Consider the following 7,119-nt stretch of genomic DNA (forward strand, 5'->3'; position numbering starts at 1 on the left):
AAAAAAAAAAAAAAAAAAAAAAAAAAAAAAAAAAAAAAAATAAAATGGAGATGGTCAGTATTAAATCACTATAGCATTTGGATTTCATTGTGTTCATGGAAAGGAGTGACAACAGTTCTAGGATAATATTTTTTAGTACTCTAGAAATTAAATCTTTAGCAACTTAAAAATATTCACAGAATTTTCAAGTCTACAAGTACAGGTGAGGGCGCCTGGGTGGCTCTGTCCTTAAGCGTCTGCTTGGGCTGGGGAATGAGACCCACATCAGGCTCCCTGCTCTGCAGGAAGTCCACTCTTCTCTCGCCCACTCCCCCTGCTTATGTTCCCTCTCTCACTATGTCTCTCTCTGTCAAATAAGTAAATAGAATCTTAAAAAAAAAAAAAAAAAAAAGTACAGGTGGAAAAAAAATTGAAGATCTGATCTAGTTCACTAAGCAGTTTTTCTTGTTTAAGATTTTTTTTTTTTTAAGATTTTATTTATTTACTTGAGAGAGAGACAGTGAGAGAGAGCATGAACGAGGAGAAGGTCAGAGAGAGAAGCAGACTCCCCATGGAGCTGGGAGCCTGATGCGGGACTTGATCCCGGGACTCCAGGATCATGACCTGAGCCGAATGCAGTTGTCCAACCAACTGAGCCACCCAAGCGTCCCTTGTTTAAGATTTTTAAAAATTATTTGAGAGAGCACAAGTGCACACAAGCCCGGGTGGGGGTGGAGGGAGGGAGAAGCAGATTCCTCACTGAGCAGGGAGCCTGCTGTGGGGCTTGATCACAGGGCCCTGTAATCGTGACCTGAGCAGAAGGCAGACAAACTTAACTGACTGAGCCACACTCGTGCCCCTTCACTAAGCAATTCTCAAATAAGTTTACCTTTAAAAAAAAAAAAAAAGGTGGTATTGGATGAGAGGATGCATTCTAGCATTAAAATGTGATGATTTATATGGGAAAGGATATTATAAACTAGTACTCACACAATAGGATCTGTACTTAGGAAACTTTTAAAAAATGTTTTAGTATGTATTTTGCATTGATTTTTTTTTTATCAATATTACTGACTACAAACCCTATGCTGTACATTATATCACCATGAGTTCCTTATAACTGGAAGTTTGTATCACTTAATCCCCTTCATGTATTTCACCAAGCTCCCTCCCCAGCCCCTCCAGCCCCTCCATCCTCATAACCAGTGATTTGTTTTCTGTGTCAGTGAGTCTTTTTGTTTTGTTTGTTCATTTTGTTTTTTAGATTGCACATGTAGGTGAAATCATATGGTATTTTTCTTTCTCTGTCTGACATTTCACTTAGCATAGTAAATACCCTCTATGTTGTCCCTCTATGTTGTCGCAAATGGCAAGATTTCATTCTTTTTTTATGGCTGAGTAATATTTCATTGTTTGTATCTCTGCCACATCTTTCTTTATCTATCTGTGGACACTTAGGTTTCTTCCTTATCTTGTTTGTTGTAAATAATATGGGGGTGCATTTTCTTTTCGAATTGGTATTTTAAGTGGAATTACTAGATTGTACAGCATCTCTATTTTTAATTTTTTGAGGAACTTCATAGTGTTTTCCAAAGTGGCTACCCCAATTTACATTCCTACCAGCACTACGCAGGGGCTCCATTTTATTTAAACTCTACGTGCTCTCCAACATCTATTCCTTATCTCTTTGATCATAGCCATTCTGAAAGGTGTGAGGTGGTATCTCTTTGTGCTTTTGATTTGCATTTCCCTGATGATTAGTGATGTTGAGCATCTTTTCATATGCATATTGGTTCTCTGTATGATCTTTATGTCTTCCTTTGGAAAATGTGTATTTGGGCCCATTTTTTAATTGGATTGTTTTGCCAGTATTTTGTTGTTCTTTATATATTTTCTATTTAACTCTTTATTGGATACATCATTTGCAGATATCTTCTCCATCAGTAGGCTGCCTTTTTGTTTTGTTGATGGTTTTATTCCCTATACAGTAGCTTTTTATGTTGATGTATTTTGATTATTTTTTTTCTTCTGTTGCTTTTGCCTGAAGAGAGAGAGCAGAGAAATACCACCAAAACCCCTGCCCAAGAGTTCTCTGACAGTGTTTTCTTTTAGAAGTTACATGGTTTCAGCTCTTAGGTTGAGGTTTTTAATCCATTTGAGTTTATGGTGTAAGAAAGCAGCCTAGCTTAGTTCTTTTGCGCATAGCTCTCCAATTTTCCCAACACCATATATTGAAGAGACTGTCCTTCCCCCATTGTATATTCTTGCCTCCTTTGTTGTAGATTAGTTGATTGTATATGAGTGGGTTTATTTCCAGACTCTCAGTCCCATTGATCTGTGTATCTGTTTTTGTGCTAGTAATATACTGTTATGGTTACTTTAGCTTTGTAGGATGGTTTGAAGTCTGGGATTGTGTTTACTTCTAGCTTTGTTCTTCTTTCTCAAGATTGCTCTGGCTATTTGGGGTCTTTTGTGGTTCCACACAAATTTTAGGATTATTTGTTCTAGTGCTGTGAAAAATGCTGTTGGGATTTTTGTAAGTATTGTATTGAATCCGTTATTCCCTTTGAGGAGTATGGACATCTTAGCAAGAATTAATATTGCTAATCTACGAGCATAATATATCTTTTTGTTTATTACTTGGGTCATCTTCAGTGTCTAATCAGTTTTACAGTTTCCAGTATAAGGTTTTTTTTACCTTTTTGGTTAAATGTGTTCCTACCTATTTAATTCCTTTTGATGCTATTATAAATGGGATTGTTTTCTTGATTTCTCTTTCTGCTACTTTGTGTCAAGAAACACCACAAGGGTGCCTGGGTGTTTCAATCTGTTAAGCATCTGCCTTTGGTGGCTCAGGTCACAATCCCAGGGTCCTGAAAATGAGCCCCGGATCAGGCTCCCTGCTCCACAGGGAAGTCTGTGTCTCCCTCTACCTCTGCTCCTGCTTGTGCTCTCTCCTCTCTCATTCTCTCAAATAAAATCCTTTTAAAAAGATTTTATTCACTTATTTGACAAGAGAGATCACAAGCAGGCTGAGAGGCAGGCGGGGGTGTGGGAAGGTAGGCCCCTTGCTGAGCAGAAAGCCCGACATGGGGCTCCATCCCAGGACACTGAGACAATGACCCGAGCCGAAGGCAGAGGCTTAACCAACTGAGCTACCCAAGCACCCCTCAAATAAATAAAATCTTAAAACAAAACAAAACAACCACAAAACCTACAGATACCTATATATTGATTTTGGATCCTTCAACTTTACTGAATTCACTTAGTAGTTCTAATAGTTTTTTGGTGGAGTCCTTAGGGTTTTTTCCTTTTGAAAAAAAATGTTTAATTGAATTATAATTGACATATATTAGTTCCATGTGTACAACATAGTGATTTGACAATTACATACATTTTGAAGGGTTCACTACAGTAAGTATAGTTACTGCCTCACCATACAAAGTTATTTTTTTTAAATATTTTATTTACTTATTTGACAGAGATCACAAGTAGGCAGAGAGGCAGGCAGAGAGAGAGGATCAAGCCCCTCCAAGTAGAGAGCCCAATGCAGGGCTTGATCCCAGGACCCCGAGATCATGACCCAAGCCGAAGGCAGAGACTTAACCCACTGAGCCACCTGGGTGCCCCCAAAGTTATTTCAATATTGTTGACTGTATTCTCTATGCTGTACTTTTTTCCCAGTGACATTTATTTTAAACTCTCAATCCCCTTCAGCTATTTCTCCTATTCCCCCCACACCACTCTGCTCTGGTAACCTCCAGTTCTCTATGAGACTGCCTTCTTTCTTCCTTTTCTTTCTTTTTTTGGTTGGTTGTTTTTAAATTGAAGTGGAATTGCCACACAGTGTTATGTTAGTTTCAGGTGTACAGCAGTGATTGGACAACTCCACTACCTGCCATGCTCATCACAGGTGGAACTACCATCTGTCACTGTTCCCTACTCTGTACTTTTAATTCCCATTCCATAACTGGAAATCTATACCTCCCACTCCCCATTACCCATCTTGCCCATCTCCTCACCTCCTCCCCTCTGGCAACCACCAGGTCATTCTCTGTAGTTGTGGGTCCGTTTCTGCTTTTTGTTTGTTTGTTCTTTTGTTTTGTTTTTTTTTTAGATTCCGTATATATGTGAAATCATACAGTATTTGTTTTTCTGCCTCTTATTTCACTCAGCATAATACCCTCAGGGTCTGTCCGTGTTGTCATAAACGGCAAGATCTCATTTTCTATGGCTGAGTAATATTCTGTTGATCTATTGATGGACACCTGGCTTGCTTCTAGATCTTGGCTATTGTAAATAATGCTGTTGTAAACATAGGGGTGCATATATCTTTTCAAATTAGTGTTTTCGGTTTTTTAGGTAAGTACCCAGAAGTGAAATTGCTGGATCAAATAATAGTTCTATTTTTAATTTTTTGAGGAATGTCCATACAGTTTTTCATAGTGGTTATACCAGTTAACATTCTTACCATCAGGACACAGGAGTTACCTTTTCTTCATATTCTTGCTGATACTTATTCTTGTCTTTCTTCCTTTTTAGAAGATTTTATTATTTATTTATTTGAGAGAGAGATTGAGAGAATGAGTGGGAGGAGGGGCAGAGGGAGAAGCAGACTCCACACTGAACAGGGAGCCTGCCGCAGGGCTCCAGCCCAGGACCCTGGAATCATGACCTGAGCTGAATGCAGACACTTAGCTATCTGAGCCACCCAGGTGTCCCTATTCTTGTCTTTTTGATGATAGCCATTCTAGAAAAGGTAAAGTGAAACCTCATTGTGGTTTTGATTTGCATTTCCCTGATAATTAGTGATGCTGATCAGCTTTTCATGTAAGTGTTGGCAACTTGTCTTCTCTGGAACAGTGTCTATTTTCAAATTGTGTTGATTTTTTTGTTATTGAGGTATTTGAGTTATTTATGTATTAGCCCCATAGCCAGATATATCATCTGCAGATATTTTCTGGGTTTTTTTTGTTTTGTTTTATTTTTTTTCCCATTTTGTTGGTGATTTCTTTTACTGTGCAGAGGCTTTTTAGTTGGATGTAGTCCCACTTATTTTTGGTTTTGGTGTCAAATCCAAAAAAATCATTGCTAAGACCTATGTCAGGGAGCTTGTCACCGGTGTTTTCTTCTAGGGGTTTTATGATTTCGGGTCTTACATTCAAGTCTAATCTATTTTGTGTTAATTTTTGTGTGTGGTATGAGATAGTGGTCCAGTTTCATTATTTTGCATGAGACTGTCCAGTTTTCCCAATACCATTTATTGAAGAGATTGTCCTTTTCCCAGTGTATGTTCTTGGCTCCTTTGCTATAAATCAATTGACCATATAAGTATAGGTACATTTCTGGACTCTACTTTGTTCCAGTGACGTGTCTGTTTCTATGCTAATACCACAGTCTTCTAATTACTCTAGCTTTGTAGTATTCCTGAAATCAGGGATCATGATGCCTTCATCCTTATTTTTCTTAAGACTGCTTTGGCTGTTTGGGATCTTTTGGGCTTCCATACAAATTTTAGGATTGTTCTATTTCTGTTAAGAAAAAAAAAAGCCATTGGAATTTTAATAGGTGTTGCTTTGTATCTGCTTTGGGTATGTGAACATTTACAGTTCATAAGCAAGGAATACCATTGCATTTATTTCTTTCTATACTTTCTTTACCAGCGTCTAAAGTTTTCAATGTATAGGTCTTTTACTTTGGTTAAATTTATTCCTAGGTATATTACTTTTTCGATGCAAATTAAGTAGTCTCTTATGAAACTTTAAAAAAGATTTTATTTATGTATTTGAGAGAGAGAGAGCATGAGCAGGGAACCTGACATGGGGCTCCATCCCAGGACCTTAAGATCATGACCTCAGCCCAAGGCAGTTGCTTAGGTGATTGAGCTATCCAAACACACCGTAATTTTTCTTTTCTTTCTTTCTTTCTTTTTTTTTTTTTTAAGATATTATTTCTTTATTTGACAGAGAGAGATTGACCATGAGAGAGGGAACACAAGCAGGGGGAGAAGGAGAAGTAGGCTCCCCGCTGAGCAGGTATCCAATGTGGGGCTGGATCCCAGGACCCTGGGATCATGACCCGAGTGGAAAGCAGACGCTCAATGACTGAGCAAGCAGACTGAGCCACTCAGGCATTCCCTGAAACTTTTTCAATAAAGACTTCTTTCAGGCAGGTATATGGAAAGGTTTAGATAGTCACATCATAATAAATTACTCAGGGAAATTGGGAGCCATTCTTAGTCTTTGGGGTCAACATTCTGTGTTGCCCTTAGTTAAAAACCTAATGTTTTAATGTGTTTTTTTTTTCCAAATAACTCAATTTTATTAAGATCCTCTACACACACACTTCCTACTGAAAACTGAAGAGCACAACAAAAAAATTTTATTACAATGTCAGAAAACCAGAAAATCTAGCATATGTACCTACCCTAATTTTGCTTACCAAACCACCCAGAGTTTTCTTGTATTCCTTCTGCACAAGTTACTTGGCTTCTAATTTTTGATATTGGATCTTATCTTAATGACTTCAGGTCTCTCAAACATACAGGCAACATTCAAAACCTATTAGTGCTTCCTTAGGTCAAATCAAAAGGTGCAAGCATACTGAAAAGTTATCCAAATGCAAACTACAGGACTCCTCACAAATTACTGGCATCATGGTTAAAAAATTAAAAAAAAATTTAAAAAAGATATTTTAAAAAAACCCTTGTAATATCACAGATTATCAAAATATTAGTTTGCCCTAACATAGAGCAGCCTTCCAAGCTGCTGCAAAATGATCCTAAAATCACTAGCAGAAAGAAATAGTTCAAGAATAAAAGTCTGTTTACATTGTTTACATTAAAAACCTAATGTTTTTAATCACTCCTTAGAGCAGACCCTGAGTTGTCTAGGCAAGTGGGGTCATTCTTATGTTTTTATATTTGAAAACTGGGATTTATAGAGGGTCATATAACAAAAAGGCATACATGTTTTTCTGATCAAGTTTGGGTCTAGCTGCTTTTGGTTTATTACTGTCTATAATGTTGTGTTAACATGATTTATACACACCATTTAAGATAATAATATATAGTTTATGTGTTCATTTTCTTACACACCATTTAAGATAATAATATATAGTTTATGTGTTCATTTTCTTACA

General features: G+C 37.4%; 1 protein-coding gene across 1 annotated transcript in view; it reads left to right on the forward strand.

Annotated features, from left to right (window-relative positions):
• UMPS (uridine monophosphate synthetase) overlaps window positions 1-7,119 on the forward strand; it is a 30,955-nt gene that overhangs the window by 3,163 nt on the left and 20,673 nt on the right. The window lies entirely within an intron of this gene.

Source organism: Mustela nigripes, chromosome 2 (assembly GCF_022355385.1).
Source record: "Mustela nigripes isolate SB6536 chromosome 2, MUSNIG.SB6536, whole genome shotgun sequence".
NCBI classification, from domain to species: Eukaryota; Metazoa; Chordata; class Mammalia; order Carnivora; family Mustelidae; genus Mustela; species Mustela nigripes.